The following is a 13,124-nucleotide window of genomic DNA, read 5'->3' as shown; positions in this document are numbered from 1 at the left end:
TCAGGAATTAAGGGTAAGACACCCTGCCTCCCCCATCTCTCACCTGACCCTGAAGCTATCAGCTTCAGAAACCCACATTGCTCCAAGCAGATAAACTGGCCCCTCCAGGAGATCTTGGAATCTTTTCTGGCTAATTTCTAAGCAATGCTCTGATCTTTCCCTCAGAAGAGGGGGACCCACAGTCACATCTCTTATGGCCCCATCAACCCCTCCCTTACCTGTCTGCCCCCTCTCTCCCTCCTCACCCCCACTGGCAATCATCAGACTGGAGAATTAAAAATTGCTCCTCCTCAGATCAAGTTTAGGGATCTCATTACTGGTCTAAAACATCCAAGGCAAATAACTTATTCTGTTCTTGAAACCTCCCAAAGAATCATTCCTGTATTCTTTTATTTATTTACCCATTCATTCATCTACCAAATATGTAATGAGTGTGTGTTATTGCCGGGCAGTAATCAACTATCCATCTGTAATCTGTGTCTACATCTTCTACTTGGGGTAAATGTAAGGATATGGAGGAAGGGCACAAGTGGGCTTCAGAGATAAAAAAACAATGGGGCAGAGAGGAGTCATTGACTTTAGATGGCCTGGTCAAGAAAATCTCTTTGAAGAGAGATTTAAGATGAGGCCTGAGGCCAGGCACAGTGGCTCAGGCCTGTAATCCCAGCCCTCTGGGAGGCTGAGGAGGGCGGATCACGAGGTCAGGAGTTTGAGACCAGCCTGACCAACATGATGAAACGCCGTCTCTACTAAAAATACAAAAAATTAGCTGGGCGTGGTGGCATGGGCCTGTAATCCCAGCCACCCAGGAGGCTGAGGCAGGAGAATCGCTTGAGCCCAGGAGGCAGAGTGAGCCAAGATCGTGCTATTGCACTCCAGCCTGGGTAATAGAGTGAGACCCTGTCTCAAAAAAAAAAAAAAGGGGGGGCTGAAGGCTGGAATGGGTGACAGTGGAATTTGTGCAGATGTGCATGCACATGTGTGTGTGTGCACGTGTGCATGAGTGCACATATGTGTAGGGACAGTGTATTCTATGCAGGGGGTATGATGCTTACGGAGGCTCTATTGCAGGATGGAGACTCTCATTTATCAACCTCACATGTATGTGTGTCTGTGTGTGTGTGTGTGTGTGTGTGTGTGTGTGTGTGATATACACACACCCTGGCTTCTTCCTCAGGCCCAGTCAGAGGCTAACCAAGTCAGATATCATCATAATTATGCCAGGCCCGGGGTGAGTTCCATTTCCCTTCATGTCTGTGACAGTTTATTGTAGAGGTTTTGCCTAGTTCTCAGACAGTAAGAAGATGTAGAGGGAAGAAGCAGCCGAAGAAAAGACCTATAGAAACATCTTGTGTGCTACCACTAGGTGACTATGTAGTTGGAACCACACTTCTCTTCACTTTGTTCCCAGATACCTACATGCTTTAGATGGATACCAGACATGTCAAATACGTGGCACACATCTTGCTGCTTGTCCCTTCTGCATCCATGCCAGACATTATTAATCAAGATAGTCTTCCCCTCTAGCCTCTAGCATGACCTCAGAAGCATTCTCACCACCGTTCTCCAAGCAGACATTATTAATCAATTGGAATTAGCATATGAGTTGAAACCCATTTGTGATCTCTATTGTAAGCAACTGTACTGCTTCTAAGACTGAGAGATATACCCTTATGGCACCATGCACTTCTCCTTCATAATGATTATCATAGCTATGATAGTTGTGACTATTTTGCATGAAGTTCCTTTACTAGGCTGAAAGCCCTATTAAAGCAAGCCTTCCATCTGGGTTTTTGTTCAGCATTAAATCATTAGCTTCCAACACAATACCTAGCACAGAGTTGATTTAGCAAATGATTTACTGACTATGTGAATGACACAAAGATGTTCTTTGGAATAAGTCAAAGTACTTTTCAAGTTGCAACACAACTGCCCATGCCACCACGCCCAGCTAATTTTTGTATTTTTAGTAGAGACAGAGTTTCATCATGTTGGTCAGGCTGGTCTCAAACTCTTGACCTCGTGATCCGCCCTCCTCAGCCTCCCAGAGGGCTGGGATTACAGGCCTGAGCCACTGTGCCTGGCCTCAGGCCTCATCTTAAGTCTCTCTTCAAAGAGATTTTCTTGACCAGGCCCTCTAAAGTCAATTAGATTTTGGCCAGTTAGCATATGTAGACCCAGACAGACTCCTTCCAAGGCCCTCTCTGAGTTTTCTTCAGCCAACTCCTTGCAGTCAATACTAGCTCTCAATACTAGTTTTAATTCCTACAGTTACTGTAGGCACTATTGTTTAAGTGTTTCTGAGGAGCAGGCCATTTCCACGTTGCACTAAAGGGGTTTCTGGGCCAGGCACAGTGGCTCATGCCTGTAATCCCAGCACTCTGGGAGGCCAAGGCAGGTGGATCACCAGAGATCAGGAGTTCGAGACCAGCTGGCCAACATGGTGAAACCCCATCTCTACTAAAAATACAAAAATTAGCTGCGCGTGGTGGTGAGCGCCTGTAGTCCCAGTTACTTGGGAAGCTGAGGCAGGAATATCGCTTGAACCTGGGAGGCGGAGGTTGCAGTGAGCTGAGATTGTGCCATTGCACTCCAGTCTGGACAACAAGAGCAAAACTCCATCTCCGAAAAAAAAAGAAAGGGTTTTCTGTATAACTGTAGTGCACACACTTGCCAATGTTTTCTTTGTTCCAGGAACCAAATTTTGCATCTTGAGATCAGGGGTGAAAGTATTTTCAAAATCCTACAGCTCCGTGAGTACCTTCTCTACAAAATGCAAGCTTGACACTGTGATTAAATGAGTTTTAAATGATTTTTTGTACCGAATTCTGAGTAGTTTCATTTTTCTGTTCTTCTTGACCCTAAGTATGTGAGTCTCATTTGTTTAATAAGCAGGGAGAATTATGCTAATTAAAACTATTGAGCATTTCTGACCTTGAGGAATTGCAATGCCTATGTTAAGTATTCTGGGGAAAGTTGAAAACGGGAAGTTACACAGGTAGTTTGTATTACGGCACTCCAACTGCTTTTAAAGACTAAAAAGCAATAGTTTTGATTATGGAAAGCAAAAGTGAGTTATAATTCATAGCATATTTTCCATTGTATCATCTATAATTTGTTATTTGAGAGAGGAAAATATGAACAGTAAGTTCATGTTGTAAACTTTCTTCACATGGTAATAATTAAAATACAATGGATTGATCAGCCTTCTGATTTCCGAAATGCAATTCTTTGAGTTAAAGCCTGAAGCTTTAACTAGACGGAAATGGTAATTAAAATGGATTAATTGATCCATAGCTACAAGAATGGCAAAATGCTAGAGTAATATAAATATACAGTTACGGTTTCATTTCCAGCCATTTGCTTAAAGCCACAGACCCAAGGTTGTGATGGACCCATGGGAGAGGATATAAAAGATTCTGAAGTGGGCCAGGTGCGGTGGCTCATGCTTGTAATCCCAACACTTTGGGAGGCTGAGGCAGGCGGATTATGAGGTCAGGAGATTGAGACCATCCGGGCTAACATGGTGAAACCCCATCTCTACTAAAAATACAAAAAATTAGCCAGGCATGGTGGTGGTCGCCTGTAGTCCCAGCCACTCGGGAGGCTGAGGCGGGAGAATGGCGTGAACCCAGGAGACTGAGCTTGCAGTGAGCCAAGATCACGCCACTGCACTTCAGCCTGGGCGACAGAGCGAGACTCCGTCTCAAAAAAAAAAAAAAAAAAAAGAAAAGAAAAAGATTCTGAGGCTAGAGGTCCTTGCTTTCTTGCCAGAGCCTTTGGAAATGGGGAGTAGTTGCAGACGATTGAAGGCCATCGCATGTGAAACTAGGAACCAGATCACTCTGGAAATCAGAAGACATGAGCAATGGAGAAATATTAAGAGCCAAAGTGTTCTACAGACTATGGGGGTGGATACTGGATGATGGGGGATTTCGTATTGATGTTTTTAAGTGTTGGTGAATGAGTTGTGTCTCCATATCCAGACAATTCATACCCATTCTTCAATGATAAGGTCAAGGCTACCTGCTATGTGAAGCCATCTCAGATCCCCCTACTTCTGGGGACTCTGAACTTTTTAAACTTAAAACTTATGTTGTCTACATCATGTATATGGCTGCATCATGTATATGGCTGCTTTGTATGTGTCTTGTGCTTTGTATGTGTCTTGTCTTCTTGATGTCAGCTGACCAGGCAAATTATTGACAGATCAATCTTCTTAAAAGACAGCTCTGACCTTATCAATTCACAGCCTGAAAACCTTCAGTAAACACTCAGCAAATACTTGTTAACTGACTCCCTAATAAATGAAAAGTAAAGGCTTTGGCCTGGATTTCAAAGGCCCCCATAGAGAATTATCCAGAAAGAATCCGGACAATTCTGAGCATATGCACTGGGTCCCAGAATGTCCTAACACTCTATGGTAAGCCCTGGAGAAGGCTGTGCTCACAAACAACAACCCATTGATTCTGGATTATCAGAAGAATAACTTCTTTCCTGATTTTATTCCAGAAATGGTTAGGTATCTTACTCCCTGAAAACCTTTAGGTTTGATCACACAGACCTCAGTCTTTGGCAGGAAGAGAACAAATAGCCTTTGGACCTGCCACCCAGCTCTTGAATTCACTAATCCGTGCACACTGGCTGTGGGTGAGGAAAACGTCACAGTGGATTCCCAAGCCTTTGTAGGGGCTCTGTCTAATTAATCCAGTGATTTAGCTGGAAAAACTAGTTTATGTACAAGGGTGGCAGCAGATTTTCTTTAAGGAAGGGCTTTAAGGCAGCAATCTAGTTATAAAGTGGGATATTTGAGTGATTAAGGGCACCTTACATAAGGTTGAAAATGATCTTAATTGTTCGAATCAAAGATTGAAATGAGCAATGTGAATCATGAAAAGCCAGGTTTTCTCCAATCATCCCCATCTTTTTTGCTGTACTGCCTAGGATGTACTTTTTGCAGTACTGAGGTTCTCTGCCTGTTTTTCTTCGTCACCTATTTCTCCCACCTCAGCTTCCTTTGGAAACACTGCAAGGCTATGCCTGCCAATCCCAGTTTCATTAGAAGTGTCCACCAGCAGTTACCTCCTGGGCCCAGGCCCAACAGAAGATCTGCAGACAGTGTGGAGATTGCTTTGATGGCAGCTGACTGTGTGGGGCCCATCTTCCCTTTCCTGCCCTCCAGTGATGAACTCTAAAGAGCAGGCCCTATAGAGATCATGTTGGCAGGGTTTAGTGTAAAGACTTTACATGTTGCAGTGTGACTGGGTCTTCTGACCCAAGGCAGCCAAACCTCAGGCCTCAGCATGCTGAGCTTCAGACTCGGGGGAAAGGCAGAGAAGAATTTGGGATTCTAGGCTGGATGTGTCAGTGGTTGTCGAAGCTGACAGGGACTTTTGAGATTATCTATCCAGAGATTGTTAATCTTGACCTAAAGCTGTTGCATCTTCTCCTGCCCTGGGCAGACATTTTGCCCACTGAAGTGCCTGCTGAGCCCTTCTGTAGATTCCTGGTCTCACCCCAAGGGAGGATCTCCTTGGTCAGCTAGTACCCTATTGGCAGAGCTCTTTTGCCAAGACAGCTATCTCAGTGGTTGCTGACTGGCCTATAGGTGGTTCGATCCCTGGTCCAATCAGCTGAGATCAGAGAGCCATGTTCAAATTGGATCAAGTATGCTGATCAGGTATAAGAGAATTTTGTTCTTTCCTTCCTTTACAGAGGGTCATAAGTGTGCAAGACCCTTAGAGTGGTAAGTCCAGGACATTCAGACAGGCCCTACTTCTTCTTCTTCAAAATAAAAATGCCATTGTACGATATTTTTCAAATTTGAATTGCAGTGATAGCAAGCTATTTTATAATATCGCAATTCCAGCTGATAGTTATGCAACCTTTATTATGTCAGTACTATCATAAACACTTTTCATGCATTGACAAATTCACTCTTTGCAACAGTCGTATGAGGTTGAGTATATATGGTTATCCTCAATGTGCACCTGAGAAGCTCAGGATCTTGCCTAAGGAAGCCTGACTATGACCCTAAGCTGTGTGGCTCCAGGTTTGCATTAATTCAACTGTTTATTAATTCAATTCAATTTGTAACATGAAAAGGAAAGCAAAAAGTTCCGCTAGTCTTATTAGCAGAAATGCTAGCTAATAATTATATTAGCACAGCCTGGAAGCTAATACATATTTATTAAATGAGTAAAATAAGGCTGGGCAGGGTGGCTCATGCCTGTAAATCCCAGCACTTTGGGAGGCTGAGGCAGTCGGATCACGAGGTCAGGAGATCGAGACAATCCTGGCTAACACGGTGAAACCCCGTCTCTACTAAAAATACAAAAAATTAGACGTGGTGGCGGGCGCCTGTAGTCCCAGCTACTCAGGAGGCTGAGGCAGGAGAATGGCGTGAACCTGGGAGGCGGAGCTTGCAGTGAGCTGAGATTGCACCACTGCACTCCAGCCTGGGTGACAGAGCGAGACTCTGTCTCAAAAAAAAAAAAAAAAAAAAAAAAGTGAGAAGCCCTGGAATGGCAACACCTAAGTATTCAGGCAGTTATCTGTCTTGTTAATAATCTTAGTATTGACTATAGAGATCTAAGTCAGTAGCACTTCTTAAACCTTTTGATGTCAGAATTCTTTTATGCTCTTAAAGATTGTTGAGGGCTTTGGGTTATGTGGGCTATGTCCACTGATATTTAACTATATTAGAAGTTAAAGCTGAAAATTTTAAAAACATTTACTTATTTGAACATAGCAATACTTAACCCATAAATGCTAACACAAATAATGTATTTTTAATAAAAAATAACTATATATTTCCAAAACAACAAAAAATTCATGAATGCCACTGTTTTTGGATTGTTATAAGTGTCTTTAAAATTTAGCTTAATAGAAGACAGATGAATTCTAATATCTGCTTTTGCATTCAATCTTTTGAGATATGTTGTTTTGGTTGAAGTATACAAAGAGCATCTGACTTCACAGTGATTTATAGTTAGAAAAACTATAAATTTATATTTTTTTAAGATGATTGTAGACATTCTTTTTTGATAACTACATCAAAACTCAACATATAGTAGTTTCTTTTCTTTTTTTTTTTTTTTGAGACGGAGTCTCGCTCTGTCGCCGAGGCTGGAGTGCAGTGGTGTGATCTCAGCTCACTGCAAGCTCCTCCTTCCGGGTTCGTGCCATTCTCCTGCCGCAGCCTCCTCAGTAACTGGGACTACAGGTGCCCGCCACCATGCCCAGCTAATTTATTTTTTATTTTTTAGTAGAGACGGGGTTTTACTGTGTTAGCCAGGATGGTCTCGATCTCCTGACCTCATGACCCGCCCGCCTCGGCCTCCCAAAGTGCTGGGATTACAGGCATGAGCCACCGTGCCTGGCCAACATATAGTAGTTATCTTACAGATCAGTAGCAATGTGGAATCCGAAACCGTATCAATAAACTTTTTGTACTCTGTAACACTAAAATCCATTGGTTTTTGTTGCACTCTAATGGAATTTTTGCTCATGCAGAATTGATAATACCATGCATTGATCTTTCAGAAAATATTGGTTCACTAAGTTATTAGAGCTTCTAAAGGTTAACACATTTCATTATAGATACTTTTAGAAACCATATGCCTTAAAGCCAGAATTAGAAAATTCAATGAGTATTGAGATCACGATGGTGGAACTAGACTTTGGAAATTCCAGTTTTCTAGTGGAAGTTCAACTTTTGTTGTTGGCAACAGACATGGTCAGTTGTTTCTTGTGGTGAAAAGCTCACTTTGTTAATTTTAGAGAAAATGATGCAAGTCTGAACAGTGATAACTCCTCTGTAGATTGTTTATTCAAGAAAAAATGTTGTTTCATAAAAAAGTGGCTAGCTCACCCCTTAATTCACATGATCTTAGTGCTTTACTTCAAGATAACTATTATACTTTGATAGGTAGCAGAAATGCTTCATGCATGCTTTCCATTTTGTCATATACAATATTAATATTAAAAAGTTATTTACTTGAGAGTCAGGATTTATTTTGATTAATAAATTTTGCTGCTTCATCAAGAAAATTCTTTTTTTTTTTTTTTGAGACGGAGTCTCACTCTGTCGCCCAGGCTGGAGTGCAGCGGCCGGATCTCAGCTCACTGCAAGCTCCGCCTCCCAGGTTCCCGCCATTCTCCTGTCTCAGCCTCCCGAGTAGCTGGGACTACAGGCGCCCGCCACCTTGCCCGGCTAGTTTTTTGTATTTTTTAGTAGAGACGGGGTTTCACCGTGTTAGCCAGGGTGGTCTCGATCTCCTGACTTCGTGATCCGCCCATCTCGGCCTCCCAAAGTGCTGGGATTACAGGCTTGAGCCACCGCGCCCGGCCCATCAAGAAAATTCTTATGTGAAAACAGCTTTTTTTTTAAAACTACAAGTATGTTGTATTGACAATTACGACTACTCTTTTGGTTTGGCGCCACTACCTTGATTCCTGCCAAGGCGCCAGCAGTTTACCCATCATTGCTTTTGTGTGATTAGTGCAAATGTCTCTCTAGTGGAAAAGGCAAATAACATCTTAGTATTGTAATGAAAACAGTTTTGACCTCACTGACTCTCTGAAACAATCTTAGAGATGCAAAGAGCCTGGGAGACAACATTATGAGAACTGCTGGTCCAAGTTAATTACAAAAAAGAGCACTTGCATTATAATTTTTTTTTTTTTTTTTTTTTTTTTTTTTTTTTTTGAGACAGAGTCTTGTTCTGTCGCCCAGGCTGGAGTGCAGTGGCATGATCTCGGCTCACTGCAAGCTCTGCCTCCCAGGTTCACGCCATTCTCCTGCCTCAGGCTCCTGAGTAGCTGAGACTACAGGTGCCTGCCACCACGCCCTGGCTAATTTTTTGTTATTTTTTAGTAGAGACAGGATTTCACCGTGTTAGCCAGGATGGTCTTGATCTGCTGACCTCGTGATCCGCCCATCTCGGCCTCCCGAAGTGCTGGGATTACAGGCATGAGCCACCGCGCCCGGCCCTGCATTTTCATTTCCTAAGCACCTTTGAGGTGTTAACTTTGTGTTAATGGTCATGTTATTATTTTTTGTTGAATTCTTGTCTTCCCACTATACTGTAAGTGCTGCAGGGCAGGGAACTGTCTCTGGCTTGTCCACAGCTGAATTCCCATCACCCAGCATTGTGCCTGGCATTTAACTAAATAATTGTTAAATGATGACATAAAATGCAGTGATTGCAGTCTGAGTCTTTTTCATACCAGGAGAAAGTATCATTGCCTTAGCCCATGAATATGATGCAATTGTTTCAGTAATGATGGGAGGGGCCACGTGGATGGTTAGGAGCCAGGGCGTGAATGTGAGACAGACCCACCTCTGTGTCTGTGGATAAGTTACTCAGTCTTTAAATGACATTTAAACCATTTAGATGACATCTTTTATCTGAGTCCTTCCAGCTTCTGCAGGTGAGGGTCTTAGGGACTCTCTATGTATGGGGAGCTGATGGCCTACCTTTTCATGATGCCAGCACAGTTGCCTTCAAGATTTTGGGTGCTTCGAGTTCCAAAGTGCTTCATGCCCTGCAGTGAGTCTGATACTAAAGACTTTTCTGATACTACTTGCTTTTAAATCACATCCTATAGAACTAATCATCCATCAATTCTGTCTTACCAGCCTATGTCTTCTCAGTATTGGTAAACCAGTTCAAAGCGGAAGAACATACTGGATCTGAGCTTGTAGGAGAAATTTAGGCCAACCCCTTACCACTTTCCACCTGCAGTATTGGGACATGGGGCTGGAGGTGTCTTTCTGGTTGCATTCCCATTCGCTTTCATGTTCATTGGCTCTGTCTTTACAGGCCCAATTTATTCAGTGATTTTCTGGTTATTGACTATTTCCCTACTTCATTAACAATTTGCAACTAAAGGGCTCTGTCAGTGACTTAGTGAGCCAATAGGCTGGTCCAATAACGGTGGTGATATTTTGGGATCACTCGGCATTGTGTTCATATGGGCATAGCTGCAAGATTTTTTTTTTTTTAATGGGAGAATATAGTGCAATGATTTTTTTCTTCTTTTGAAAGAAAAAACAAAACAGAGTAATCCAGTAACCTGATTTTGAGGAACTTGGGAGCTGCATAGTCAGGCCTGCGATTTGTTCCAAGTATTGTTGATACCGGATAGTTCCACAGTTTCACGCCCTGGCCTCTGCACTCCATCGCTTTACTGTGACCTCAGACCATTCACGTTACTTTAGCTTCTGGTTTGAAACCAACTCTCTGTTCTCTTACCGTTGGATTAAGAAAGCTATGAAAATCGATCCTCCTCAGAGGATTTAAAAGATGGTTAAAATTGACAGGAAATCCATTTATGGCTGTGTGCACACCTCCAAGGTAACTACAGCGAAGTGTGGTCTACCCTTGGAGAGGCAGAAGGACTTGGACTTCGGAGGCACTTAGGTTCTACCCCAGTTTTGGTTCTTCCCTTAACTCTCTATCTGATCTTGGGCAAATGGTTCCATTTCTTTGGTCATTCATTTCCACCTCACTTCTTATAAGACTGTGGTGAAGTCAGAGGAGAGGCATTCACAAGATGTTTCGAAAAATTACCACTTGTATATCAAAGCACTAATTACTCATAAGGAATTATGCCACATCTCCCTTTCCCTCTACCTGTAAATTAATGACATTTCTTTCTACTAACACTAGGTAGAGAGACAGACTGGTAGGTGGAAGTTGTGAAAGCATTTTCAAAACTACAAGGTCACACGTGCATGCAAGGCACTATTAGAGATTGCAATTTCTAACAGTGAAGCTGTTAATTGGCTCTGTGGCAATTGGCTCTGTAGCCACCATCTGTGGCTAGTGGTGCCTTTATCTTGAGAAAAGGCTGCTGGTTAGACCATTGTACAGACTGCAATTTCTTGGAGGGGTAAGTGGAGGGGGCCCTTAAACAGTGACTCCGAGCTGGTTTGCATGGCCGAGGTTAGGCTGAGACATTTTCTTAGCCTTTTACCATCCTCAGTTTCTTCCTTTTGTGCTTCTTGCCCTCTTCCTCTTTCCTCTTTGTGTTTTTATTTATTCATACTACAGAAGTAATACTGATCTTTGCCGAAGTATTTAGAAAATGTACAAAATATTAAAGAAGCAGAGAAAAACACAGAATTACATCCTCTTGAGTCAAACTCTGTTAAGATTTTGACCTATTTCCTTTCTTGTGCTGTTGTTATTTTTTAACTATGCATTTTAACTATGCATTTTTCTACTAACACTAGGTAGAGAGACAGACAGGAGGTGGATCTCAACTATTCATTGAGAGCCCTTTGCTTATGAAGTTTTGATATCCTGCTAAACCCTCATTTTTTATTACAGCATAGTAGAACCTTGACGATCACTGGGGATGGATCTCCAGACCTTCTTGAATTTCCATATTTGCTAACACTTGCATAGAATATAATTTCCCCAATCAAACTTCCCTTCTTTGAAACATCTTCCTTTCTTTCCCTCGGCAGTTGAGTCTGTTCAGGGTCTCTTCCCATTGCTTTCCATAAATCAGGACCGTGATGACAATTGCGCATTGACTGGGGTCCATCATGGCCCATTGACTGCGGTCCATCAATAACTATGGAACTGAATCTTATCACCCCATTCACCATGCTTGAAACTCAAATTCACATGATGAAAAATAACAAATGACTCACATCTTGAACTTTCAGGATTATGTGTGAATATAGAATAAACCTCAAATATTCAACTGTGACAGCCAAGGGTGTCCTGAGCTCCACACCACTGAGTAAGAGGGGAAGTTCAAGATTCTGTCTCGTCTGTACGCAGTCCTCTCCCAGGTGGAGTTTGTAGAATTGAAGCCTCAGAGAATCACCTCACTTAGCCTCATTGCCATTGAGGGAGGGGTGACTTACAGCAAAATCTTTATTTTCTAGCTGGTAAAGAGAGTCAGGTGGGGTTAACTGCAACGTGACCCATAAGCTGCCCACCAGAATCTCATCAGGGCCCAGTAGAGGTCCCCTATCAAATGGCTGCTGGAAAATGCAAATGTTGACCTCTCTCTCCCCTCTGCACTTGAGCTTATTCTGAGTGGAACCAGAATTCTCTCCTCCATATCACTCAAACCCATGACTTCACACCAGGGCCTCCTTTTCTGTACACTGGAACTGTTATCCTACCGGGCAATCCCATTTTTCTACGTTTGTGATTTCAGGGGAGCTGATAGCATCCTCCATGGAGTATGACTCATTGTCCCAGGACTTTTGGAACTCATATTAAATAACTTCAAGGTGGCTCAATTAGAGGCAGCTTACACATTGCAAGTGAGAGAACGACAAGACAGTGGTTTTAGGAAAAGAGAACAAAGTCAAGTCAGTGAATCAGTGGAGCTGATTTGGGCTCGAGTTTCAGCTGACCCAGTGCCGCAAAAAGTGCTGCAGCCCTCCAAAGCTCTTCCTTTGATTGCATGTGTATTCATTTTGTTACAGAGAGGGAGATTTTCACACTTTGGTAAAAGAGGCCTGATTTTGTATAACCCTTCTGCAGCCAAGTGTCAGCCACTCCCTTGCTCAAACATCTTCAATGGCACCCTATTATTACCAGGATAAAATAAAATCTCCAGATACCAATATTTGGGTCTCCCAATGATCTCCCTTAAGTTATGCTCCCAGTTTTATTTCCTTTCTCCTCATCCTTTTTACTGGATTAATCAGTCTCTGTTGTATTCTGTTGACGAACACCTCCTGACTTGCTTAAGTGTTTCCACTCTGCTAGTAATGACCCCTTCCTCTTTCCTTCCTTCCTTTCCAGGGTCGTTTCCTACTACTTTCCTGATTTGTGAGTATTTCTGGAAGAACATTCCCTAAACCAGAGGTTATGGACTGGCAGGCCATGGGTTGATTCAATCCGTTTTAGGGTTTTATGAATTTGAGCCAACATTTAAAAATTGGCAGATTTCATATAATCACTTAACTTTTAAGTTGACCTGAAAAGTGACAAGGTCTGGCAATGCTGTGTCTGCCCAGTGTTCATAGCAGTGGTTGCAGAGCAGCTCCTGCCCCTGTAGGTAGATCCGCAACTAGTGCATTGTCTCCTGGGAAAAGTCCCTTTGATGGTGAGAGTGAAGCCTCATTTCTTACATGTGATGCCATC

This window comes from Theropithecus gelada, chromosome 9 (assembly GCF_003255815.1).
Source record: "Theropithecus gelada isolate Dixy chromosome 9, Tgel_1.0, whole genome shotgun sequence".
Classification (NCBI taxonomy): Eukaryota; Metazoa; Chordata; class Mammalia; order Primates; family Cercopithecidae; genus Theropithecus; species Theropithecus gelada.
The sequence above is the reverse complement of the archived record's forward strand: the minus strand, read 5'-3'. Positions refer to the sequence as shown.